Source organism: Rhea americana, unplaced genomic scaffold (assembly GCF_003343005.1).
Source record: "Rhea americana isolate MKP2758 unplaced genomic scaffold, rheAme1 scaffold_4, whole genome shotgun sequence".
Lineage (NCBI taxonomy): Eukaryota > Metazoa > Chordata > Aves > Rheiformes > Rheidae > Rhea > Rhea americana.
The window spans coordinates 8,497,652-8,524,787 of record NW_028186534.1 but is presented as its reverse complement, the minus strand read 5'-3'; the positions used below and the strand labels follow the sequence as shown (position 1 = coordinate 8,524,787).

The 27,136-nt window shown below is 44.3% G+C and overlaps 1 long non-coding RNA gene across 2 annotated transcripts; it reads right to left on the bottom strand.

The window, feature by feature from the left end:
* Window positions 1-980: 980 nt before the first annotated feature.
* LOC146590768 (uncharacterized) lies at window positions 981-27,136 on the bottom strand. 2 transcript variants are annotated; one of them, XR_014896939.1, is made up of 2 exons: window positions 26,883-27,136; window positions 981-4,668 (listed from the first exon to the last, which is right to left on the bottom strand). It is a non-coding gene; the product is annotated as an uncharacterized LOC146590768 (long non-coding RNA). The 2 variants fall into 2 exon arrangements; XR_014896938.1 differs by lacking the exon at window positions 26,883-27,136 and adding an exon at window positions 6,385-6,444.

Below are 27,136 nucleotides of genomic sequence, written 5' to 3'. Positions count from 1 at the left end.
TAATCAGAGGGCTGAGAGCAGGGAGGAGGGGCGTGTGGGGTTCTCTTTGCCAGGATGGTTCATCTGGTTAGATGCTTAGTACTGGGGAATCAATTGATCTGATTACTGCAGTCCAGACAGAGCATGGAAGAGCACTTAAAACACTCCTCACAACTCAAGCCGCRTAGTTGTTGACTGATCCAGGGGTTGTGCTTCTCTTGAAGAATACTAAATTGATCTTCTCATGCCAGATTTATTATAGAAAAATTCAGCTAATTGTCCAACTAGCCAGCCGAGATACTTTTCACAAAATGCTTTCACTAGGAGGTGGTAGTGAATGTGCAGTAAATCTGTATCCTTACAATTGATGAAGTTTTTGCTAGACACGGGGGACACTTTTTTCATGGGACATTGGATATTTGTACACTGGCATTAGATTGCAGCAAATGTAGGAGCACATTCTGCAAATCTAAAGCTATATAAACTGTAAAATGCTTTCCCCAGTGATCTAGAGGTATGGCTTAAAACTTGGTTTCACAAAATCTMTTAAGAGAAGGCATGTTATTTAGATTTCAAAAGATTTTCTTTTTCTGTTCTTGTGATCATTAGAGCTTTGACACTTTATATTATATCCTAACCACTTGCTGATTATTTTATTGGCTAAGGTTACTGTGTAAGGCTGTATGTTAACTTCTATTTCATCTCAATCCACATGCTTATTTACCAGTCAACRCTTTCCCATCATAGACATCTTTGTGTTTATAATATTAACTCTTATATCTGACACATGATCTGTGGATTAACTTAAACAGTGATGTTGACTTGTAAGTCTCATCGTGTGATCTCCGGGCTGTCATAGTCCAGATAACAGGTTTATGGAGTTTGGGAAGCCAGTAGTGATGGCTGAGCACCAGTCTTTATAACTAATGCACTGTAGCTAGGTGCTGAGACCAGCTCCTCACCATGGTGACACTGACAAATAATGAACACATGTAAAATGATTCATAGGCCCCMGTACAATGCTTACTTTAATTAATATTTTACAAGATATGAGCTTTATTTAACCTTTCAAATGTGAATGGCTATGGAGAGGTAATCCAAAGAACAGAATGTGGCCATGTAAAATTTATAGGCACTCATGTTTTTGTGCTTATTTTTGAAATGAAAAAAAGAAGTTTTTTCTTCTCTCTCTGCTGGCAGGTGTTCAGGGCCTGGAAAGTGCCTCTAGTGCATTTTTCATGTGGGTGGTTGAATGATGTGCTCCATAAAGTGGTATTCTAGCTTTCCTTTCTTCTTCCCTTCTTTTCCATTCATATAGAGCTGGTATTGCAGGGCTGGGTTCCCCTTGAAAGCCCTTTAAGGTACCTTGTGCACAGAACACTGCACAGTTACACAACCCAGACTGAAGGTGCACAGCATCACTATCCGCTGTAGGCAAGCGGTGTTGCACACCAACCATCAGACCCTCAGTACTCAAGATTTAGCCATATTTCCCTGAAGCACTTGCATGTTTCTAGCAACTAATACTAGATTCTTTACTAGAGCTGGTAGAAAACAAATAAGCCGTACAGTGGTTGCACGCATTTGGGGCTCTGTGGATCTTTTCCAAAGGGACAGCAAGAGGTAGCTAAGRTAAATGAGCCTTCTGTTGGTGGCTGTAGGTAGTTTTGCAAATGCATTAAAACCTTTGTTGGGTTTGCAAACTGAAAACAGCTGATCTCACTCTGTGGGTTAAGCAGCGTTGCTTGGTGACAGTAGTTCTTAGATCAGCCCCCAGGGAGCAGTAAAGCGGCACAGGCTTGCTTTGGTTTCATGAGTCACTTCACCCACAAGGCTGGGTTTCCCCCTCGCATCACTCCTCTGGAATGGCTGTCTCTGCTGGCCCGTAGATCCTGGCTGGCTGGAGTCCAGTCCTCTGCTCTGGATAGCCTGCTCGCACTGTCCTCTTTTCATCTTACTGGAGAGGTCACAGTAGAGGTGGCTGCCCATGATCTTCCTTCCAGCAGCAGGACCCTGCAGGCCGCCTGCTGCAGGACCGACTGCCCTGCTGCTCACTTGCTGGCCAAGCCTCCCCTTCCTTGCATACCCAAAGCTGCCACCGACACAAAACCTAATAATATWATCTGTGCCACTAGTTTTGTGACACCAGAATCAGCATCTGGATGAAGGGAGCTGGCTGAAATTGGCTGTTGCTGGAGAAGCTGATCAGTGAATGCCATTCCTCCAAGAGGTCTCCTCTTTTTTAACAGACCACAGCCTGCTTATTTAGACTCCTAATGCTATGGGAAATCCAAACAGTCAGGGCAGCAAAGTGTTCCTGAAACACTTCTGTATGAAATTAGCCCCAGACTGTGCTTCAGAAGTGGACTACTGTGATCATTCCAGATTTCCATGCATTTTAATGGGCATTCATTGTACCTAAGAATAAATCTACAGGSCACAAAATAACTTTCACCTGACAGAGAATGCAGCAGCCCATCTACCTGGATGATGGTCATACCATCCTTAAAATGATTGTATGCTGATTCCCTTTGGCTATGTACTAGCAATGTGAGACATCATTTCACATTCATAGCCATGACCTCATATAGCAATGACATGAATGACCAGCAAGGAGGAGAATTGTGAGTGCATAAATTCATGATGTGGAACTCACTGAAGATAARCTCTGTTACTCCATACTCATGTTTATATGTAAATCTCACTTCTACAACTAAGAGTTCCCTTTGTAGTCTTTTTCAGCCGTAACTGTAAGCAAGCAAATACTATCAAATCCTTTAAACTCACCAGCTTTCTTCTACAACAAGGGAAAAAAATAACTCATCRTTATTCTGTTTGTCATCTGGTTCAATGAAGTGCCCATTAGTGCCTATCCCAATCCCTTTTATATAAAATTGATAGCAAAGGAAAAATCCTGCATGAATAAAATAATAAACTCATCTTCACATAAGCACAAAATMCTGTTATATTGCTGAAAAGATCTGGATTCAATCCAATGTACTTTTCTCTGTATGCTTTAGTTTTGCATTTCTTTTTCCAGCTTGGACAGTGCTTATATTAGTTTCATTGCCGTTCAAAATCTCTAGATTTTTTAGTTTTGTATTTGTTTGTTTGTTTGTTTTTTCCAAATCTGGAATATAGCACGATGTTACAAATTTGGCTTGTGGCAGCTTGAGGAATATGTTTGTTTGTTTAGACAAAAGCTCTTTCCTTCCAAGTCTATTTTAAATACCATGGAAACATTTCTCGTAGTCCTGAGGTTTTGTTTGCCATTGTTAGTTATTAAAAACCTATGCTCAAGGCCAGCAGTGACCCAATCATCCTTTTCAGGAAGCATTCTGGTGTCCAGCCAGTGGCACCAGCGGGAGTTAGGTGGGGGCACAGCAGAGGAAAGGTCCCTTTCAACGAGGTGTTGTAGCCAACAGTGGATATCAAGGAGGGGCTGGCAGTAATGTGAAGGAGGAGAAGAAGCAAAGATAGTGACATGGTTCAGGGATGGCTTTGGGAGGTCATGAAGGGGAAGATRGAGAGGACAGGGAGTTCTGGGGGTGAGAAGTTATTCTCAGTGATTTGAAAGGCTTCTTTTTCTCTGAAATGTGTATTTTGAACTTCTAGAGGTAACCATGATGCAAGAATTGAAACTCCAAACCGTGCAACACTGAAGACTGGCCTGGCTTAATATCAGTGGACATCCTCTGGTGAGTTTTGTTTCTTCCCCCATGTTTCATGGTTGGAATATACTATGATTTAAAACCACTGTATCATTAACTGCCCTGTTATACAGTGCAGACAACTGAGTGACTGACTTCATCTGCTAGAACAAGTGGTTGAAAGGTGGCCAAAGTTCAAATCAGTTGAAAGGTCGAGCTTGTTTAAGGCTGATTATCAAAGCAATGAATGATAAGAGAGGCGATGGCTCAGGAAACTCATTCCCAGCTGTTGGAACAGGGCCAACTTAGCTACAGGAAAAACACCAAATAACACAAATCCTGAAAAGTAGTGACAGCTATAAAACTGAGGGCTGATCTTTTCTAGTTGAAGATAGTGAACTAGAGGGAATTCCCATCACATTCAGCAGAAGAAAACTGGACCCTGGTAAGTAAAACTGTGAGAAATTCTCCTGCCAAGACTTGGCCTGATAGAGTTAGCTCAGGGTTTCTTTAACCCTGAGCCAGGTAGTGGATTGGACTGTTAGAGAACGTGATTTTCTCATCAAAAGACTTCTCCTTTTGAAGAAGGAAAGAAAGAGGTTGTATTTRTAATTAAGTCTGCTCATAGCACAGTGGCTCTCTGAAATAGCAGATACCTAGTGGCATCTCTATAGGCATAGATAGAGTTGTTAAACAGCGATGCACAAAACTTCTGTTTAGTAAAGGAGGTTGCAAAGGAAACTCAATTTACCCAATAACCATATTTAAGAGGATAGTTACCCCTTCAGGAGATATGGGAGGTAAGAGGAACCTTGTACCCTGCTCAGTTGTGACTAGAACAGTCATTTTTCCCCACACCATTGATAGCAGAATTTTTTCTTCTCAAAGTTTTCTTTYGTACACTAGTGCAGAGGAGAACATGGAATTTGTAGAAAACTTACCTTCCAGTTACACATGGGGCAGCTCAGCACCTCCAGCAGCAGCTCTCTGGGGGCTAGTTCTACAGTTTGCACTGGCTGGTTCTCCCAAGCTTTAATGACTTTATTTAAAACAAACAAACAAATAAACAAAAAAGAGAGGGAATGAGGACTTCTTATGGCATGTCCCTGGCATCTGAATTATGATGGAGTCAGACTTTCTAACTGGGGACTTAGAAAGCCCATTAGTCTCCATGGCACACAGCCATATTTTCATAAGCTTGTACGGGATRGATTTTTATATATACTTTTTCCTTTTTTTTTTATTTATTTTTTTTTTTTTTTAGTCAGAGGAGGCATTCTCCAAGGGACCACTACTGAAAAAATCTCTGGCCCTTTGTGGCAGAATTCCCTATTATTTACACAGCCTAGATATTCCTTGCTCCAGCTCTTATATGTGACCCATGATCACAAAATATCCAGGGCAAAATGAGGATCTTTTGACTCAGGCCTAAATCTGACCCTTTTCTCATATGGAGAAGATTTAAGTAATTCTATTGACTGATGAAGAAAAGTGATACTCTGGATGAGGAAAGGCTGTTCATGTTAGAAGGAAGGAAGGGTTGTGGATCAAGCAACAGATCTGCTGCTTCGTGCGATCATCGTTGCATGTTAGAGCAGATGGAAAGGGACCTGCAGRCCTTCAGGGAGGGTACAGCAGATTGAGGCTGCACCAATTAATTTACATTATAGTGCCTTGGTCGTAACTAACTGAAAATAAATGGGGTAGCTGAGTSTAAAATGGTCTTTCTATGCTCAGTTCTGCAAAAGCACAAACACAATGCAGGCAATATCACAGAATCAGTAAGGTTGGAAGGGATCTCTGGAGGTCATCTAGTCCAACTTCCCAYAGATTTTTCTGGTRCTGGTTTCACTTGGGGCTTGAACCCAGGACTTTTGACATGTAAAGCAGAGGTGATAACCACTACACTATCCCTTTACCTTTTGATATTCTGGGCTTGCTAATRTTGACAGTGGTGCTCTCACCTTGGAGCAAAATAGTGGCCCCAGATTTGCCAAGCCAGGAGCCCTTGCACATTGGYTGAACCCTAAAACATTGGCATGACAATAAGAAATACAAAGCCTTCCTTGAGAAGGCAGGAGGCATCCCACACTGGGGACTGGTGAACATGAGGCACAGGTTCCTTGTAGTCTAGCTGCAGAGCGYGTCTCCGTCATGCCCAAACTGCTCAGCACAGGAGTCAGGAGGACATCTGCTTATCATCGTCGTACTCCTTCCAGCCTCAGATGTTAAGCCTGCTCTGATTTATCCTTGCCCTCATCTCCACTGTTGGCAAAACCAGCATCAGCAGCAACACTACAATAGAGACTTTTTTTTTCCGAGCTCTGATTCATGAAACCGCATGTGTCTGTGTTGTTTTAAAGCTCATTTGAATATATGCAATGCACTTTTAGCTTTGAAAAATCATCAGTTACCAGATGTCTCTTAAATTGCTGACATTAGTCAGAGGTTAAAATTGTGTCAAAACAGTCACTGATAAGAATTTATATTACACTTAAAACACACTGTGCTTTCCTCCAGCTCTTTCCACTGACATGTTTCTTCATGGAAATTTGCTGGCTTACGAAAGATTTGCCACCCACCCCTCGCTATGGTTTCAGTCCCAGATTTAGTGATAAATTCCTTTAATAATTAACAGTCCCAGTGGCTCTGTACCTCTTTCTGATAGATCTCATCTCTCTACCATTAAAAAAAATTAAAGTCCCACTGTAACTGGAAGAGTCTGAAGGGCTGTATGCTGGTGGAAAATACTCACAGTGCTATGGTCTGGATCCAAATCTAGATCTCCTGTGACTGAAGTTGTTCATGCACAGAGCTATGGCTTGAGCTAAGTTTTTAGCTCAAAATAGCAAGAGGAGCAGAGATACTTGCAGACTTCCTATGGCAAAGGAGGGTCGCGGGACCCTGCAGGGCTGGGAAGGAGGAAAAATGAGCAGGTTCAGCTGCAAATTCGTTCTCAAGCTCTCCTCTCAAGAGTAGCCTCCAGCTTCTCTACTGGTTGTCAAAAGTACTGAATTACCATTTTGGGTTAAAGCAACACTGCGAGTTAATTTAGAGATGTCTGGGGAGAAGCTTAATAAAACTGATTAATAAGGTTTGACGTGCTGAACATTAGAGAGATCCATTCTGAACATCTGCCCTGACCTCAGAGGTAAGAGGTTAAATAGCCACAGGCGCTGTCTCGCCCCAGGATGCCCTCTCCAGGGATGRCTGAGGTGGCCCGGCCCCACCACCGCCGTGCTGCATGGGTGGCAGTCCCTGAACCGCTGCAGCTTGTGGCGGCAAACCAGCATGGATAAACCGGCCCTGACCGTTTGCCTTTAAAAAATAAGATAAATGAAACAAAAAAGGCCAGCTCTGAACTGCAAACTGTTGTGTTTCAGGAGCCGCCCTGCGAGCGGCTCGGTCCCCGTGCAGCAGGCGGTCGGCGGGCAGCCAGCGGTGGTAACTTCAGCAGATGTCCTGGCGTAAATCATGCTGTCCCTCAGCCCCGTCCCTCGGCTCTCCGAAGGTGCCCCGGGCAGCGAGCCACGCTGYGCGGGAGGCGTGATCCCGCCGGCTCCTCCGGCGTCAGCTGACACTGCTGAGCTCCGTTTCTGCCTGATTCCGTCCAGAGCACAACTGCTAATTGCTTTGGGCTTTTGGTTTCTGTTTTTTCTTTTTTTTTYCCTTTTTTTGTCACAGGACCGGCCCAGAATAGAGTCATGAGATTGTGTTTATAATTTTCCAAATAATCTATACACTGTTTTTAGTGCTGACACAGTATATGAAAGGCTGTCACCACTGTGCTCATGTTTCCATGTGACACTCAAGCTTACTGTTTTCTCCCATTTCATAACTAATAAGTGAAATGAGTTTGACAGCCTTGGTTTAAGCTTTAGCTTGTTGGTTCCCAGGTCACAGCTAGGCTTTGTGAGCTGCAAATTCTTGTTCAGTAGAAGAGCATTACAGTACCAGCGTCCTGCGCAAAGTTTTACATTCTTGACCAAAGTTAGATAAAGCCAGCTGAAAGTGTGACGTTTGAAATAAATAGCCTATCTATCACGCTCACCAAAAATACCTAGAGTGGAAGTGTGTCCCTTATTTGCATCCCAGCACAGAACGGTTGAGCTCCTCTGAAGAAAAGAATAAACACAGCATTTTAAATATTCCACTCTTTTAAACCTGCGCAACTCTTCCTCTCCCTATGTATGTGTGCGTGTGTGTYTATATTAATATAGATATGTATATACCTTTTTTAAAAGAAAGAATGATTGATAAAGGTGTAGCTTAATTGATACGAAGAAAAAATATTTAGCTCTCTCACAGGAGTCAGCTCAGAGTTGCAGCCTGAGTGCAGATRACACTTTGATATTATCCCAAATTTGCAATGAATATGTGCTGTATATYCTCCTATTAATCCTGCGGTGGAAGGCAGCTCTTCACCACGCTTGGTGCCGAGGCAAAGACAGTTGCCTGACCCTAGCACGACTGACATGGTATCAGTTAAAACATATGCAGGCTCATGATCTGGAGCTGTGGATATTCCGGCTCGATAAGTGAACCCTAGGGGCTTTCTCCGATTGCGCAGGGATCCTGCCTCCTTGTGTCACATCACTCCTCYGAAGCCCCGCGTGGGGATGCCCAGCTGGGTCCGGTTCAGCCCAGCTCTTTATCCAAGCTCCGTTYTTCTGTGCGCGTTGGGGACTGCTCCTCCCCTCCGGGCACGCAGAAAGAGGATTTGTTTTTAGACAACGTTTTTAGTTATAGTTTCCAGCAGGATGAGCTATCTCACATAACAGCTTGGATGAGGGAGGAACAGCATGTGAAATACAGCAGCTTCTGAGGTCAAACGAGGAGCAAGCGCCTCCGGGGCCGGGAGCCGCGGGCTGCTCTGCCGGTGCCTGGCATGTCAGCTCTGCCCGGAGGCCCCGGGCTCCGTCAGGGCGCACTGCGCCTCCTGGCTCCGGCTGCGCGGGCAGCGTGGCTGCTCTGAAACCTGAATTCAGACGTAGGCTTACAAGGCTTTTGTCCGCTTCGCGAATCTGGTGCAAAAAGACCCTGTTTTGTCTTTTTACGAGTTTTCTAGAAATTGGATGAAAAACTCAAATACTCAGGTTTTCTGGAAGGGCTTTTGGGGTAAAAGCTAAGGAATTCTGTGTTCTTAGATCTGAAGGGACCCTTAGCCTGACCTCTGGTATATAACATAGAGTATTGAATTTCAGGCACTTACTCCCACAGTCGGTCTAAGCACTTCTGGCTGGTCACAGTGCTTTCCTAAGGGAAAAAAAATGTTCTAAAAAAAAAAAAAAAAAAAAAAAACTGTCTTTTTTTTCCCAGTCATTTCAACATTGTAAAAATATTTCTTATTACTAATAACATGAATAACTAATAACTAATAACTAGAAGTTGCATGGATTTTCAAGAGGGTCTTATGCAAAGATTTACTCACTGAGGCTCTCTGCCTTCCCCTTAGTTTTCCCGAATTGCACCCTGCCTGGTGCTAGTGTGCTCTCCTGGACACGTGATAGGGAAAGGCTGTGCAATTGCTTCCTCCACTTCCTTCATATCAGGGCTGCCCCTACTGTGAGACTTAGTTTCCAATGTATGATTTTTTTTAAAGGCCACAAATAGGGATCGTTGTCCCAAGCGTTGTTTTACCCTACTGCAGTGCAGTGATTCCCACCCTGCAGCAGGCTACGAGGGAAAGCAAACAGAAGCCTCTGAATGATATGTGAAAAGAAGTCTACAAAGTTGGGCATATGCCCTTTCATAGTACAATTTTGTTTTTTAAGGCCAGGCTGAGAGATAAGTTAAATAAGATGAAGGATTAGAGGGGCAAGAAGTATCCATTTTTGGAACATAAGGAAAGGAAGTGGGGGGACCTGGAGGTGGGGACCATTAACCTACCTCAGCAGCAAGTGGGTTAATCTGACCATGCCCTACATTTGGGTGGGAAATTTTCATCTCCAAACATGTATTTATTATTCCACACAGATACTGGCAATGACATATGAGCTGTCACTGTTTTTCTTTGCCTTGCAGTAGTGCCATGAAGCAAACTCTTGTGCTAGGCACCTCACCAGTGCCTACCCCAAAAAGGTTTCAGACTCACAGGGTAGTTACTTATCATGTTATATTAATTTATTTTTTTCCCCAGTACCCAGATAAACCTGAGATAATATAAATTCTCTCCCAGTCTCTCAAAATATAATGCCAAATAAATGTTTTCATGTAACCTTCCAAGATAAGGAGACCTAAGATAGACCAGTCTGCACTGACCAGCCTGAGGTAATGGAAGATTGGCCAGATTCATGTGTGTGTGTGTGGGGCGGGGGGGGGGGCAAAGATCTGGGAAGCTGCTGCATGACCTTTCTAAAATGACACAGTTGAAGATATTCAGAAGATTATCCTCCAAAAACCCAGTGGTCAAAGGCTTAATGACTCTTAAATAGCCATCAAATGTCTGTTTATTATCAATCATCTATTGCCAGTTGAACTGCATTAATGAACGTTTCTTGATAAAAGCTGCCTTATCATCCGGGACTGAGATATCCAATGTATCTGCTCCAGCAGTACTTCAGGAAATGTTCCTTTTAGCCCGCAAAAGAGAGGATGTGTTACTTTCATGCCACTGAATTAGACTGAGTCAAACAGCAAGCCTATCATTTAAGAAAGCAGCAATTTCTTTCACCTTTTGGTATTAACAGACTGCTTTATCCATGTGCAGGAARGGATTCTGGCAGCATTGCAAGAGTTCGGAGTCCAGGCACATATACCTAGCTAACCATTCGCAGTTGGCTAGGCTGATGGCCACCGCAGCAGCGCTGTGCACTCTGAAGGGAGAACACAAGGGAGACTGGATATCCCTCTGCTTTAATCACTTAGTTCCCTGGAGAAAATTGGTTGAAAATAGTCCTTAAAATTGTTGGTTAAGATTTTTATAGATTTATTACCTGTGATTTTGTTCCCTATTTGGCTGTCTGCTCCCCCTCCATCTGCCAGCTCTGTAATCCACCTCCTCTTATCTCAGCTCCACCGCTTGCTCCACCTCTTGCTCATTTTCATTTTACTGCCTAGCTAATCTCATCCTCCTGCTTTTCCTGACACTGCTTCCCCTCCTCCTTATCTGTGGAGATTAAATCACTGCTCCTTTTTTTGGTGCCACTCAAAATTCCCTCATTTCAATTGGGCTTTGGGATGCTTCCAGTTACTTTTGCAGTTTTGCACACATCCATTTTCCTGGCACAAAAAGGCCCGTCAGCATCTGATGGAAGCTTTAATGAGTCTTCATTTCAACTAGTTCTCAGGGATGTCCTGAATCTGAAATGTAGCTGAGCTCAGGCTGTGACATACACAGTGTAACACATGCAGCTCTAGGTCTGGTTATTACAGGAACAACAGCTGGCTGCTTAGGACAGGTTGCGGTGTCAAGACTTGGAAGCTTATTATTAGTTGAGAAAAATCTAGATCCAAGATATGGACTAGAAAGTCTCCAAATAATTACTAAGATGTTAAGCTTGCAACTGGGTGTCAGTAATACCCCATCTCCCTATCCTGGAAAATTCCAAGTTCTCATCCTATTTTGTTTCTGTTGGCTGCCCCTCACTGGTTATCAACCACTCTTTAACAAAAGCAGTGTCTTCACCCCTTTTCCTGACTGTCCCTGCAGGAAAAGAAAATAAAACAGCAACAAAAAAGAAACCATGTCCCAATTCTTGGTCAGACTAAGGCAGCATTTCCCAAAAATCTCCAGAGAGAAAGACATCATAGGAAACTATAGTATGTACGTGGCACGTGAGACTATGTCTTCCTCAAAATTTTAAAGTGGCATCTGGAGAAGCAAACAAGGTCATGGATGACATTATATCAATGGAAAGCAAAGTACAATCAAAATATCATGACTGTCAACATTTTGTAGGACAGAAGTTAACCTGGCGAAGGGGGTTACAAAGGTCTGAATGAAAGAAAGGTCTTAGGTCTTAATTCAAGAAAAAGGTATTAACAGCTCTGATGGATATTGAGGTAATTTTGGAAGTGGTTTATTGTATTTTCTGGTAGGTGACATAGCGTATCAGTATAGTCAATCCATCAGCCCCATTTATAGCGTTTAATGGCATGCCGATATTCATGGCCTCAAACTTCCCTCTTTCTAGCTTACCTTCTGAGATTTGCTCATAGTTTTAGGCTTGAACTTGAAACCAGCCTCTCTGTTCAAAGGTGCTGAATACATCCTGGTTTGGGGTTTGGTCATAACTTCAGGCATGGGTGAGGAGAGTGGATTTTCAAGCCAGGTGTTTCTGGAACCCTTCTGCCTTCCCACAATTGAGAGTAGTGCTGGAGACTCTTACTGATATTTTGTGCCAGCATATCCTGTTGATATGAGATGATAGGCATCTCACCCTGGCCTTCCCCATTTGACAGTGGTGCAAGTCTGCTGACTTTAGTGGTACTAATCTTAAATCAGAACTGGAACCATAGAGCCATCTGACCACCTGGCAAAAACAAGAGAATTTCAAAACTGCTTAAAGATGAGGAATCAATTTCTATTACTGATGGGAAAATTGTTCTCTTGCTGCTTATCTGCACTTTGGTAGAGAGCTATTCAGTCCTCATGGCTGCCTGTCTGTTCTCCTGCCCAACTGCACCACCCAAGCATGTTTGCTGCCAGGAGCCCGATGAGAACAAGTCTGAAATTCTTGATTCAACTAAACCCCCTTTGGGTGCATCGGAGATATTCCCCTAAGCACAGATCACTGCCATTTCACCCTAATGGTTGAGTCCCAGGAAATATTTAGGTATTTGCTTTCTAATCTGATTAATTTTTGTCTCCTGCGTTAATTTGCAAATTGTAATACCAACTGTGATGCATTTGCTGTATCTCCCCTTGCTACTTTTATCTTCCAGCGTGTTTAAAGTAAGTTCAAAGTGTGCAGGAGCTAAAAAAAAAAAAGAATCAAGCAGCTTAAGATAAAAGCCAGCAGCATACTTTTAAAAATAGAACGGCCAGTCCTGTGAGAGATGCCGACTAAATGGGTGCTTGGGAAGAGAATGGAGCAGGCTGAAGAGGCACTGTTTAAACAGAAGGTAAATAAGTGGCAGGGGGAGCTGCAGTTCATTTTGTTCCCTTCATGTTGTTCAGATAATGTAACATATCTTCAGGCAGGCTTGTGCTAAAAATGGACGCAGTTCTTGGGTTTCACAAGGTGACACCCAGGCTGCGGCTCTTGTATGGACTCTCCTGTAAAGCATTTGAAGAAGCGGAGCAAGTACATATGGATGCATTTGATGTTTCAAACCCAACTCAGTTCTCAGCACTGGTGCTTTAGGGAGCAGATAGCTTTTGCAGCAAAGAATGTATGTCTGTGTGTTATACTGAGGTGTCTGAGGYGGAAGGGACTGTATATAAATCCCTGGGGTCACACAAGCATTTTGTTAAAATTCTCTTTGCTGCTGTGGTTGACCTCGGAAAACAGCAGCCTTCTAACAACGATGACTGTACTTAATTGAAGTGTCCCATCCAGTGAGTAAGTTCACAGAAGTGGAGTTTACAATTCAAGCTGGTTCAATGTAACAATTGTCTTGAAAGTCTCTTTGGCATTTTAATGGTGCTTTTCTTTGGACTAAATATATGTGAGAARTTTAGAGGATGTGTAAACCCGAGTGGGGAATAAAAGGGACCAAGAGAAAGACTCAAAGATCTTATCCAAACTCCAACTTATTATGCAACTGTGTGAGCCACTGTCTCCCTATAGATAAGTACCCTGGTAATCCTCAGCCCAGGGACCTGCAGTAGTGAACATTGCTCTTTTACTGGTCCAGGATGAGTGTTAGTGTCTTTGTCTTTCTTTTTACCTTCCTCTCTCCTACCCTAGTTGAGCTCAGCTTAGCTGTGAGAAGGATGAGTATTTGTTACCTTACAGTGGCTGTGGCAATGACAACCCAGATCTGTGTCTCCCAGGCTCCCAAGGGGAGTGTGTTTGAAATGGGCACACGTTGCTCACTAGCATGAAGAAGTCTCAAATTCTTGGCTAAACGAGTCTTCTCAAACTGTCCTCTGCTATAAACACCAAATTGAAGAGAGAAAGGGCAGCACAACTCCTTGGCGAAGCCCCAGTAAGCACTTGTGTTCTCATTATTGCAGTCTATACTGTGCTCTGAAGAGGCAAAGTGCATCCTTCCTCCTGAAAAAAGAGTGCTCCCCTTTAAGGTTAGAGGCTGTTGGGTGAGTTCTTGCCTACAAGGTTAACTAGCTGTAGAAAATGAGCCAGAATACTTCGATGTAATGAATCATAATGAATCGTAACATTGGAGGAGCAACAAACTAAATTCATGCACATTTTCAACTTGCTTTATTCAGAATGGGAAATAGTGCTACGCTTTTTTTATCCTTTCATTTCCAGACGTCAGGAAGTAAATTGATGTAGCTTGAGTTTGTAAGGTCTTGCTCTCTCCTGAGTCCTAGGGCTGGTTCAGGAGCAGCTCGGTTGGAATCAATACATTTGCCCCCACTTTCAGTAAATGTGATTTTGACCCATTTTTGAGAAAACACAATACTGAGAAAACTTCTCCTAAGCTACAACTGAAAAAAATGTTGTTTTCCTAATGCTGTGAGTGGTGTTAGTTGTTACACGACAACTCTGATGAAGGTGTAGCACTCATCTTAGAAAGTACTGAAGTAGATTAAATAATGGATTCATCTTGCAGAGCAAAGTGAGTCAAGATTCAGCTGGTTTTAGGTTTAAGGAGTTGTGGGATGCCAAGAGCAGGTGAATCTGAGGAGAGTTTGCAGACTTTCTTTTAAATAGACCAGTGACTCCAGTAGAGTCAGTGGAACTGCTGACATGTTTAAAATCTTTGCTGGATATAGGCCTTTGGGATTGCTTGACTGGAGAGATTTGACATATCTTTCTGTCCCTTAAAGGTGCACATTATTGTCAGTCTTGAACATGACTGCATGAGGCAGACTATTGCTTTTATTGCCACTAGGAGAAGACATCTTTCTCTCTCATGGAACAAAGAAGACTTTGGGGATCAAAGATGAAACTGAATGTAATATTGTTATCAATTATACGTCAAAAAAGAATACAGGTTAGGACTAAATTAGCGCATTTCTCCAGATGTTTTTGTTGTTGCTCTCACTGCAACACGATGGGTTATATTCTGGGCTGTTAGCTACTCATACGGGTCTTTCTCATCTCCACTGAGGTGGTTACTCCCAGTGTGATCAGGTGCAGAATCCCACTTACTAGAGGCTACAAAAGGCATCATTCTGAAACCAAGTGGAAAACCCTCCTTAGGATGCACGGCTCTCACAGGAGGCTGTCAGTGGAAGTGACTCCACCTAAGTAACCTGGGAACCTAAGGAAGTAACSTGGCCCCTTGCTTTGAGAGGTGAATTCATATACAATATCTTCTGTGAAAGCAACTATTCTTGCTCTTGCCAAGCTGCCATGAAGACCTATACAATTATGTTAATTGTAAACCACAAGCKGGCTCTTATCTTTGAATTGTTTTTCTCTAACAATTTAAGAAGAGCTCAGTGTGTTCCCAGTAGGARCTGATAGATGCTGAGGACTTCTGAAATCCTGCCAACTTCACTTAGGTTCCTGAATGGGAACTGAGTGCTTTTGAACATATGATCCTAAAAGTGCATTTTATAACACTAGGGCTCTGTCCATATCATTTCTTTGCACTCTTACTGTCCCTATAGTGCTCCTACCAGTGGCAATAGCACCAATCGGCTAGYCGAGGCTTGAGTGGTTTCTCAGTTATTATGTCATCTCAAGCAACTCTGAACAGAATTAAATGACAGCAGTTAAAAATCTGGTCTCTTTCTGCACCTCGACTGCAGTAAAGTTACCATCATTGCTATCAGCAATACAGATGTAACTGATATGGCTATGGTGGTATGGTGGATTTTATATGTGTGTGTGTGTGTGTGTGTGTGTGTGTGTGTGTGTATGCAGGTATATCTTAACAAAAATCTAGTGCAAACTCTGCCTTCTTTGTCAGAATATTTCATCCTGTGTTTCAGAAGATATATACTACACTTCATAATTCTCTGAGCCTCAATTTCAGGATGCAGATTTTCTTCTAAATAGGTTTTGGGGGCAGAAATAATGAATATTTTGGGGAAGTATGGGGTGGGGGAATCAAGAGGACAAGCATTTACATGAAGCTTTTGCAGCAGAGTTACTGCATGGAAGGCATCTGTATTGGTCCTATGTGGCCAAGATCGTCTCCCAGGGGACTTGGCCGCAAGGAGAAAAACCACATCATAAAATCTAGAGGGTGGCCACACACTATGGACAAAAGGATGGCAAAGAGTTTAAATATTAGAGACTGATGGTGAAGGGCTGATTAAAAGTGATTAGCGTGGCTCTCTGGAATGTGGAGTTTCAATAGCCGCTCCAGAAAGATCTGCAGCTCCATTAACTTTTGCAGTGTCAGGAAAGAGCTCTTGCGCTCCAGCTTTTGCTGGTTTGAATGGGTGAATATGCAAGGCAATGCATGCAGTGCGCACRGCGAGAGCGCCCTGGTCTGGCTGCTCGCTCGTCTGTATGCATCATGCTCCAGGTACCTGTAGACTTGGAGCATTTTCCTTTAGTCCAGAGAAATCTGATGCCCCAGTGGCTCATATGGCTAACGGAGTCCTTGCACATTTCCAGATGCTACATCAAAATCTTTATCAACGTTAGGCCATAACTTTGTGTAATGCTGCTGTTTGTTTATATTGGGCCAAAGCAATAAAAGCCTTATTTGGCTGTGATCTGTCTATTGCTAGCTGTGCATTCAGATTGTGTGTCAGTGTGGTTTTGGGTGTTTGTGTTACTGCTGCCTAGGTTTTGGTCTCTTTGGGAATGTACCCAGCAGGGCTGAGCATGTGTCTGTGGTCAGATTCACTTGTTTCATTTCCTTTTCATTTCTTTTTTTCTTATGATTTGTTGGTAGACAAATCAACGTATGGAATTAGTTAAAAAAGCTGGGTAGAAGGCCTGGCAGATACGAACACATACATTTAGCTGAGGTGGGAAAAGAATGCACTTATTCAAGCCAGGGAATTCCCTAGCTTTTGTCTAAATATGGCATGCGAGAACAGAGTACAGGCAATGCAATACTTCACTGAGTATTGTTTAAAAGGGTGTTTGGCACCAATCAGCAAGTAGGATTCTTGTAAAAACATGGCACGAGGAGTTGTTTGACAGATTTTGACATAGCAAAGTCTTCACAAGAGGTGAAAAAAAATAAAAGAAAGAAAAGAAAGAAACTACAGTGTACGTAAAGCCAAATATATACTCTCTGCTAGGAAGAATGTAAAATAAAAGGCTCTTAGCACCAAGTCATATACTGTGTGGTATGTGGTCTCATTAGTGATTGATGGCACTGARTTAAAAACCTTGCCTGTTGTCAGTCATTGAGAAGAAGTGATGAAAGAGAAGCAAGAGCTGGAGAAGAGGCTGCTATTACTTGAATTCACTGTCGAGCAACTCTGAACTCTCTCAGGGCACCAAAGACTTTTCTGGTTGAATTAACCAGTCCTCTGCTGTCCTAATGTTGCTGTGCAATGTTTTACCTGGAAGGGTAGTTCAGTAGTAGATCTCTGGGTGGTCTCTGGTTATTCTTAATAACGAGCAATCTGTTGGATTTGGTAGATTCTGTTCTTTTTGCAAAGCCCATGCAGGACTGTGACTGTGAATACCCATCACAGCAGTGGGCAACAATTCATACCTGGAAGAAGGCCGACCTCCCTCAGCCTCAGCCTCAGCCATGGCTGGGGACATCATGAGTCTCGCAGAGCACAAAGGACTTTACATATCTCAGTAATGAATATTTTTGTTTCCAAAGTTCTAGTCTGTTCTTGAACTGTGGCCATTATACGAGTGTGTTTCTTGAGAGGGAGAGAACTTCTCTGGGATTCAGTCCACTATTAGAGGCCGCAAATGAGGTGTGAGACAAACTTTTGCCATCCACAAGCATGTAATATCATACTAAATAGAGAGRGGACATCTTGCTCACTGAGTCTATTATTGACACCAGCTCCACAGCTGTCTGTATAGCTGCCCAGAGAAGGTATCAGCTCAGACTTTGTTATGAAGCCCTTCCCTGGACTGTGGTCTTGAATGCAGCAACCGTACTTGATCAAGCTAATGTGTTGTGCTGCTAAAGCTGGAGGTTTATTCGCATCAAAGATGAGACACACTTCCCCAGGCTGGCTGATTGGATGAGATCTTGCAGTGTATACTAGGATGGCAGAGGAGACAAGTACATCTGTAATTAGCACATAACCTCAGGCAGTTTTGTGGTTCCTGAAGCTCTGTAAGTCAGATTAAATGGCTGCAAGGAGCTAAATCCTGTTTTGTTGCACTAGTATCAGCCTAAAGTAAGCCTATTGGCCTCTGGATTTGTACTAGGGTAAAAGGAAGCTGTTCCCCAAGGGCTGCAAAGCTGTCTGATATGAAATGGGAACCAGGGAGATGTGGRATCCACTTTTGTAGGCTTCCAGAGCTTCTTCCAGTGAAACGAAGAAGAGAGGCCTAGCAGACGTTTTAATGTATTGCCCATCAGATATAGTCAGTGGCAAAGCATGCAAGTCTGAGAGGTTCTGATTCATCTTTGGCAAGTTCAGGAGAGAGYAGAGACACAGGAGTACTCCCCTGCCTTTTCTGAGCATTTCAGTTGATGCTGTTAATTGTAGAAGAGCTGCTGCAAATATTTCTGAAGGCAAATATTTGATGTCCCCATCCAGTAAAAAGTAAGYGGGAGAATCAACCGCCTGCCTACTCACCTGGTCATCTCAACAAAGCCAAGCCAGGGCAGAGAATAAATAGCAACGACTCCTGGGCTTTTGTAGTCAGCTTCTCTAAGAACAAGAGCTGTGATGAGAGAGCAAACAACACCTGCCCAGAAGGAACTAGAAGCAGGCTGAACAAAGAGAGCAAAGGCAGTGGGCAGAGACTGTTTGTGCAGCCGTTGGTCTCCCGGGTGGGGCTGCTGGCAGCAGTGGGAGGAGGAGGATGTTACTGGGGTCAGCAGCCCGTGTTCATGCTGGGCTGATGCAAGGCACATCAGGAGCCTGGGAAGCCTGGAAACCTCTGTGCATCCCTGGAGCAGGTGCAGCAAACCTGGGCTGTGAGTTATGTGCTGAAACAGAGGTCCAACAATCTGGGTTTTCTTCCCAGCTCTGCATAACTATGAATGAGCCACCCTGCTTCTTAGAGCCTCTGTTAGAGAAAGACAGACAGCAGCTCTTCCATGCCTGCCAAGGCTGTTTCACCAGTAAACCCTCGGGAGGGGGGATTGTGCTCGGGCAGCCCCCTGACTGAATCCTGCTCTGCTCATGGGCACAGACCAGTCTCTGCCCACTCCTGGGGCACTATCAGACAACTGGAATAAGCCAGTGCCAGCAGAGCCTGTCGTGCTCCCGGCAGCCTCCTTCCTGCAGCTCTGTCCAGGGAGGCCGGCAGTGCAGCAGCTGAGCCGCATTTCCCAAGAGCAGGCTTATATGTGTGCATTGAATTTATGCTTGATGAACCCAAAATGGAAGAAGGGCCACAGGGCTTTCAAGAAAGGCAGAAAGACTGCGGGGCTATTTTGCCAGACCATTTCACCAGCCTGGGAGACAGGGYGCATGGGACAGGCCATGGGCCGCATGGACTACCCCAGGAGACTGTATGCAGTCCATAATGTAAGCATCTCTGTTGCAGACCATGAGTCATGGCAGTGCGAATTCTGCTGAGGAAACCAGTATAGCATCGCTGCAGCCGGGAAGCAAGGGAAATGGTCATGTTCTTCATGTGCACAGGATACGCGCACATGCTTCACAGATACCCACTGTCTGGGTGATCTGCTTTCGGATGATGGATTTTTTAATATATTTTTCCTTTTTTGTTTTAGCCTTCTGAAAGACAAAMTTAGGATTCATCAGATGGAAATGAGCTCAGCACATTAGAGGTTCACTTTCTCTGGAAACTAAACTTCTAGTGTAATCATGGGAAAGTCTCACCTTCCCTTTTTATTTTCCTTTAGGTGAATTTCTATTAAAATTAGCTTGGCAGGCTAACAACCCAGAGGCTGAGAGACAAATAACAGCCTGTTGTTGCTATGATTGTTATGGTTCTTTTAATCTCATGATTTGCTTATCAATTTCATTATTTTGGTGACTTGGCAAATAATATTTGAACGATATAGACCCAAATATATAGATGAAGCAGGCCTCCTCATAATGTGGGGCTGACATTTCACCAACACAGTAGTCTGTTTGTCCCACTGCCAAGAAAAAAATATAAAGAAGCAAAACCCAATAATTAATTACTGCTTGATCTCTTGTTTTCTTTGAGCTGCATCACTTTCTGCACGTTCACCCTTTCTCTGCTTCTTACAAATCTTTTTGCACAATCAGAAACCCATCTCCGCAAATCAAACACAGTATCACCATCATATAGCAAGGAAGAACTTGGCTCCTCTTCAAAGGGAGCTTTTATCAAGTGTTTGCTGTGATGTGACAAAGTAGGGAAGTGTGCCATGGATGTGATGCTTCCAAATCTCCCCCTTCTACCTTGATTAAACTTGAAAGCGATTACCCTTGCCAGGGTGATGAATCCCTGCCAATGCGCATCTTGTTTGCAGCTGTACTGAGTGTTTGATGTGCCTTCCTGTTCTGACGGGAACAATGGGCTTCCACTCTATGCCCTGAATAAAATCTCATTTAAAATAGTAAGTAAGTTGCTAATATTTATAGTATTAGTACTGTAGAAACTAGAAAGCACCCCAGCCTATGTGAGACACCCYGGGACAGCATTACTCATGTGCCTAAAGTTAAGCTTGGACCCAAGCTAAGCTTGGACCCAAGCAGACCTACCAGGTCCCGTTGTTAGTGCAAGAAAGCTTTGGGTGAGGCCAGTAGATCAGAAACTAAAAAGATTTAGAATGGGACTATTTTCTTGAGCTGGGAACAAGAATATAGTATTTGCTGTGAGCAGACTCCAGAAGTATTGTAACACCAGTAATAAAACTAATCAAAAATCCCAGGGAAGAGAAGATGATCCCATAAAAAAGGTCCAACCAAATATTTAATAGCATTTGCTATTAATTTTGCTCTATTTTATTTTGTGTGAGTCCTTCTCATTCCTAGGTTCTGCTTTATTTCTAATTTTGGTAAATTTAGGCCTTTGGATAAAAGTCTTATTTTTGCCATGTTTATGGCAAAACATTTTTATTTTATCAGTTTTTGACCAGCTTGCAATGRTCACTTCAAAATAACTGCATTTAGCTAGTTTTACTTTCTTTCTTCTTCTTAAATTTTCTTTTTTTTTTTCCTCTCCCTACAAGAACCGGGCCAGTTTCCACAGAAACTCAGAACTCCTTTAGCAGGAAAAAGCACTCAGTGAAATTTCCATGTTTGGCGTTGAGTCAGATTACGTGGAGAAAAAAAAATTGTGAGTTTTTAAGTTCAGTGGCTTTGTAGATGGTGTTCTTGCTTTGCCCAGTTTTGGTAAATACACTGGACAATAATTTTCTCCCCTGTCTTTCCTGCATCTGCCCTTTCTTTAGCCAGCTGGTTGAATCCCATTGCTCTGTGCCCAGCCAGCCAACAGGCTCCCTCTTCTTTTTCTAGATAATCTTTTTTCTTCTTTTTATTCACTACAATAAAATGAAAAACTATTTCAGTTGCAGGAAAAGGCAAGTTTTGGTATCAATGGAGCTGGATCTTTCTTTGCCAATGATTCACCTGTTATCTCTGAAGTCATTCAAAAAATGAAATGGGAAATAAGAGCCAACCTATGGTCAGACTTGACTCTGTGCCACGACTCTGAATGAGACACGGCGTTGCAGCTGCATTCACGGCACGGTTGGCATGGTGAGCACAGCTACAACGTACAGCATACGTCTGTGTACAAAGGTGCAGTGAAGAGGGCTTTCTGGCAGGCACAAGGCCAGCTCTGCACTGAGGCAGAGCCAGTTCAGTTCTTTGTTGCTTTGCCCACCTCATGTACAGAGAAAAGTCTTCGGCTAAGCCTGGGCCCGATCCACATCTATGCGTTTGGAAGTGGGAACTGCCTAATTGCAGGTTTGTACACATTGCTTGGTAATAGCCTGGCTCTGGGCCAGCCCAAACCAGGGAGATGACAAAGCTGTCTTTGATGTATAAGCTCCTATTCAGTAGTAACTCTTGGAGAGATGACCCTGTAGGCTGAGCCCCGTCAGCTGTCTTTGTGGCCCTGTGGCAAGCTGTTTCTGTTCTTGCTCGCCACGGACGCAGCAGYCCACCTGCTCTCTGCCACCATCACCAACCCTGTGCTGGAATATTAGTCTGTGTTGGTGCCTCGGCTCTGTTGTTTCAGGGTATGGATAATGTTTAATCCCTCTATTCAGACTGTTTCAAGGAACAGGAGGAGAAACATATGGCATATGCTCACCTCGGCTCCCAAGAGGTGTGGGGGAAGCTGTGTCCCAGCAGCTGCTAGGGGTAATCCTTGTCCTTCTGCCCATGTCCACATCTGAAAGGTGTGTTTGGAGGGCCTGGATATTGCTGTGAAAGCAAGTAGACTCTACTGACTGGGCAGAGGTGAGAAGGTAAAGTTCCTTCCTCYCCATTGAGGCACAGGTGAGTTACGGGCAATTGCATTTGCAGTGCTGAGAGAAGAGGGAAGGGACTCCCTCCTCCCTGGTTCTCCTGAGGGCAGACTGGTTCCTCAGCAGCTTTAGGGGTGCCTAAAAGRCACAATTTATCCCAGAACTGCCATACTGGGGCAGAGGCCATCAGGATGTGGAGATCTTGGTGGATTGAACTTTGKGACGCATGGTGCAATAGAGAGAGACCAGTTACAGCTGAGGGCTGGACTGAGGGGACACATGTCTGACTAGACAGGATTGATGGTTAAGATCAAGGCTGGAAGCAGCCATGATTGTGAGCAGACTGTGATGAAAAAAGGATCTTCTCTATAAGATAACTCAAAGTATATGAGTTACTAGCAATGGTAATGGCTGGGGARCAGGGGACAGGCTGCAGCTCACAGCCTCTGGAACCTCTGTCCTACAATTCCTGGCATCTTTCCTTTTCATCAGGTCTCCAGCACGTCATGTGTTTATAGTCTGTCATTGCTCAGCATCCTGAGCCTCATTGTGACCCTACGGTAGTCAACAGAAATTGTGTCAGTGGCTCCAGTGGAACCAGCACCTCCTCCCTTCATTTGTTCCCTCCTGCCTCCCCTCCTTTCTGCCCCGATCCTGTTCTCTCACTGCATYGCCTGCTCTGGGCACCATCTGGTGAGTTTGGGTCTGTCTCATCTCACCAACTGTCGTTTGTCCTGGCTGTGGTGTAAATGCACTCACGTTTTGCATCAAAGGACCCCTAAACCATTCACTTTGTAGACCAGCCGGCCTGTCGGAGAGGAGCCAAGCAGTTGGCACTCAATAAGCAACGAGCATTAATAAAAGCATTACAGTGAGGTTAGTGCCTCATTAAAGTAATGCTAACGAACCGGCTGTCTTCCAGAAGTATGCAGTTTTAACTAACAGTTCCTCCTTCTAATTTTATGTATAATTAAATCTTCCTAGGGAGGCAATATTGAGTTCTCCAGGCTGCTGCATTATAAGCAAAGCCAAATTCAGAGGAGTAACTCTGGAGATGAAGCAGTGCTCTTGGAAACAGACTCTGACCCAACAGTGCAGCCTCATCATAYGTGGTGCAAAAAATCTGTAGAGCCATGTTTTGCTGTCAAGGCAGTGCTTGTGAGCACGCTGCCCATGAGCACCAGCCAGATGCTGCTCTGACGCCAGCGGGATGTGTTCTCCAGCACCAGCTGAGGCAGTTGTGTCTGCAGTCCTCTCTCTCCTTTGGTGTCGGATCAGGGCTATCTCTGCCCTGGATCTATGGCAGGTATGATGAGCATGGATTGWCTCTAGGCCTAGGACCCAGATGTGCAGCGCTGGACCCACACTTAAAGCATTTCCAGCCAGCCGCTACTCCATGGGGCTTTTGCYACAATCAGCACACCCTGATTAGCCAAGAGTAGCCGGGATGGACCACTAATTCAGACCCAAGCTGGCATGAATCTAGCCCTAAGTTCACGAAGTGCATTCATCGTGGCTCTTCTCAGCCTGCCGGATGCAGCATACAGCCAGGAGTCTAGGCCAAAAACTGTTGTTAGCTTGCAGAGATGCACTGAAATAGAAGTATACACAGCTCATGCCTTGCCGCTCAGGCTCTTTGCCAGGCATGTCTGGGAGGAAGGATTCCCATGTTGGGTGTAGGGGAGCTGAAATGCCCAGCRGTCCATGGGCACTCACTGCCCTCAATAGCCTGTGGCTCAGGCTCCACAAGCAGTACCCAAGTTTGCCAGATATATATCATGAGTTTTGGGGACAGGGTACKGACGTGCTTTAGCTGAGTGTCTCAAACAGGAAGCAGTGGGGATTTGCATTGGAGGAGTTTTGCTCTCAGCCCTCCTACAGCCTCCTCAAGGAACCCTTGGAGCTGGGTCCAGGTGGAGCCTCTGGCTCTGCCTGTAGCCCCTCAACTTGGCCAGCTTGTGCCTGGGTCCAGCAGCCACCAAARTGCTTGCAGAGCCCCATGGCTCCATTGTAAAGCAAATTCTCCTCTGCACTGAAGGAATAACTGTGCTCTCAGGAAAGCTTGGCAGCAGCAGTGAGGAAAGCAGCTGCTCCAAGATACACAGCCTTTTTTTCATTTGCTTAGTTTTAGCAGTAAAATGTTAGCATGTGACAGGCCTGTGAGCAAAAGCTCTGCTGGACGCAGAGGCACCGGTGCATCTTGCTGGACTTGGGGCTGAAGATGCTGTCATCTCCCATTCATGTGTGAGCATGCGTGTGTCTTCTCTCTGCTGTTCCTCCTCCTCTCACCCCAAATAGGGTTTATTCACATTTGCTCTTTGGATACTCGCTCAGAGGTTTCATTGTTAAAGGGAAGTGTTTGATGGATGAGTCCCTCTCTTTTTGGGCCAGCTCCTTTACCAAGCCTCCTTGCCTGACAGGGAGGGTGTAGAGTGAACCCAATTTTTTAATGATAAACACTACTTCCTTGAACAGAAGCAATAAATAAATATGGTTCCTGCTCTATCTAGAAGCTTGTTTTGATGGTTGGCCCCAGAGAGTTGGTGGTATTGGGATGCACTAAGTGTTGCTCTGCTGCCTGATTTTCGACTTGTTGCAGAAGCTGAATTAGAGTGTAGAGCAGCTGCAGGCTTATGCTAAGGATGTTCCCCTGCTGTTTCCTAAGGCTTATGGGTTTGGGGAACTGCAGTCAAGCAATCACTGGGCTTTTGTGTGTGTATGCGTCTGGGGAGGCAGCATCTGAGGTCACTGGGAGACTGCAGTCTAGGGGGGTTGCTTCTGACTGCAAAATTTCCTCTTTATCATTGAGGCATTATGGCATAGATTTTTGTTCTTGCAAAGGCCCCAGCTTTGCAAGCAAGCACTGTCGTTTCTACAGCTAAGTTAATAGGGTGACGAGGGGCAAAGGTAAGGCAAAAGTAAAACTAAAGCATGTAAGTAAATGTTTGCAGGATTGGGACCTTATTCAGCCATAAATCAGGTAGCTCCAGTCAACAATAGAGTTACCTAAGTGTAAAATCCCATGTAAGCCAGTAAGATCAGCTCCAAACCAGCTATGAATTTGCTTTTTGTTTCCATGCCAAGAATATATCACTTCTAACTGCTGCAATCAGGTCTGTTCCTTTTTATTTTTTTTAAGTGCTTTTGGGCATATTTACTTCTCGTCACCAGCAGATACACACAGAGCCCAAACCTCCTCTTATTGGGCATGTCCCAGCCTGCTTTAGCCCACAATAAGTTGTTGCTATCGGGAGTTTTTTTTCCTTCACTTGCTTTTTCTGTTACTGCATTCAGTAAACAAAGGGACACTACTGTGAATCTAAAACTATTCTTTTTATTTGCCTGGGAACAGAGTTAACAAATTGTTGTGATTTTTTTTGCTTCTTAAGCTAGTGACCGTTTAAATGATTACTTCTACCTGTGGCATTGCAGCAGATATATTTATACTGCATGACATATTTTCAGATGGCACTGGTCAATTGTGAAGGCTGGAATGAAGAGTCCAGTGTACTGCACATGGCAGATATCACATCAGACCAGAGGTCCAGAGGAGTGTGGTCCCCAGGGTCCCTCCCAGAGAATGTGAGACCAGGCTGCAGGGTTTTTGTGATGGCTGTATTTGCCTCAGTTTCCCCAGTTCTCAGTGCACTGTTTCAAGATGTTGCTCCAAGATGAGGAGCCTGGGGATACTGGCACCTTGTTGCTGAGTATGGATGAGATCAGTTCTTGCATATGGGCTGGGCAAAATACCGAGAAGAAGAAAGCTGGATACAGACAGCAGAAGCAGGAGAAAGCTGGAGAATGCTGTAAGCTCTTTAGCCTGAGGGCAAACTTTTATTGGCCTCCCCATCGCTAGGGCCTGAGCAGCAGCAGAGCAATCAGCGATGGTAGCAGCTGTTCCTGGTGGACAACAGGACAAACTGTCCCATCTCCTTTTCCCATCCCTGCCTGTCCCTCCAGCTACAACCCCAAAGAAAGCATGATCAGAAAGCTAGTGCCTCCCCCTGCCCCGTTACTGCCGCACAGCATCAGGGCTGGTTCAAAAAAACAAAATCCAGAAATATCCTAGAGTCCTGCTGGTGGCTACTGTGGCTAAATATGGTTGCAGTGAGGTAATGGAAACCAGAGGGTGAAAAAGGCTCGATTCCAACCTTTGCCAGATCCTGCAGGAAGAGAGCTGCAGTGGGGATGCGATGTGGATCTCTTCTGGGGAAGCTGTATGCATCCTTGTTTTTTTCCAAATTCCCATTTTTTCCCCATTTATGTACTTAGAAAATGCTACCTGTGACCATAATGATTCTTCATATGCTTTGCCTTCTCAGTCTTACAGCTTGAAGCAGAAGCAAAATACACCAGGTAAATATAATTGCTGTTCCCACCTTTGTATTTTCCCCATGGTACAAAAACTAATCTCGACTTAATATCTTGGGTATGTCTGAAATGGGAGTCCTTCTGCAACGCTATAGAAGACACGGCTGGCTGCTGAGAAGAATAAATCACTCTAAGCTGGAGTTGTTTAGAAACCATTATTTCAATGGACCGCAAAAATGAAGAAGTGCTGAGGGGAAGCCATGTGTGACTCACAAACGGCACACAACAGAGCGCTCGCCGGCGCCTTCTGCAGCCGTCAACGTTTCGCTTTGCCGCTGCGAGTGCAGCTGAACCCGGTGCCTGAACCAGGAAGACCGAACTGCAAACCTGCGGCAATGGAGTTGTCTCACTGCTTCTGAAGACAGCGAACCTGGGCCAGGAGGACCCTGTGGGCAGGACTCTGCTTGCTGGTGATGCTGTATTGCAGAGCAGCTCCACGGTGGTCTGTAGCACAGCAACTTCCCTTCCTCCTGTGTTTCAAGGAACCATCTGAAACCCCAAGAAGATTTCAACTTGTCACGTTCCAGTGTAAAAGCAGYGCAAGAACGGCAGTTCTGTGTTCCTGCAGAACCTCTTCACGT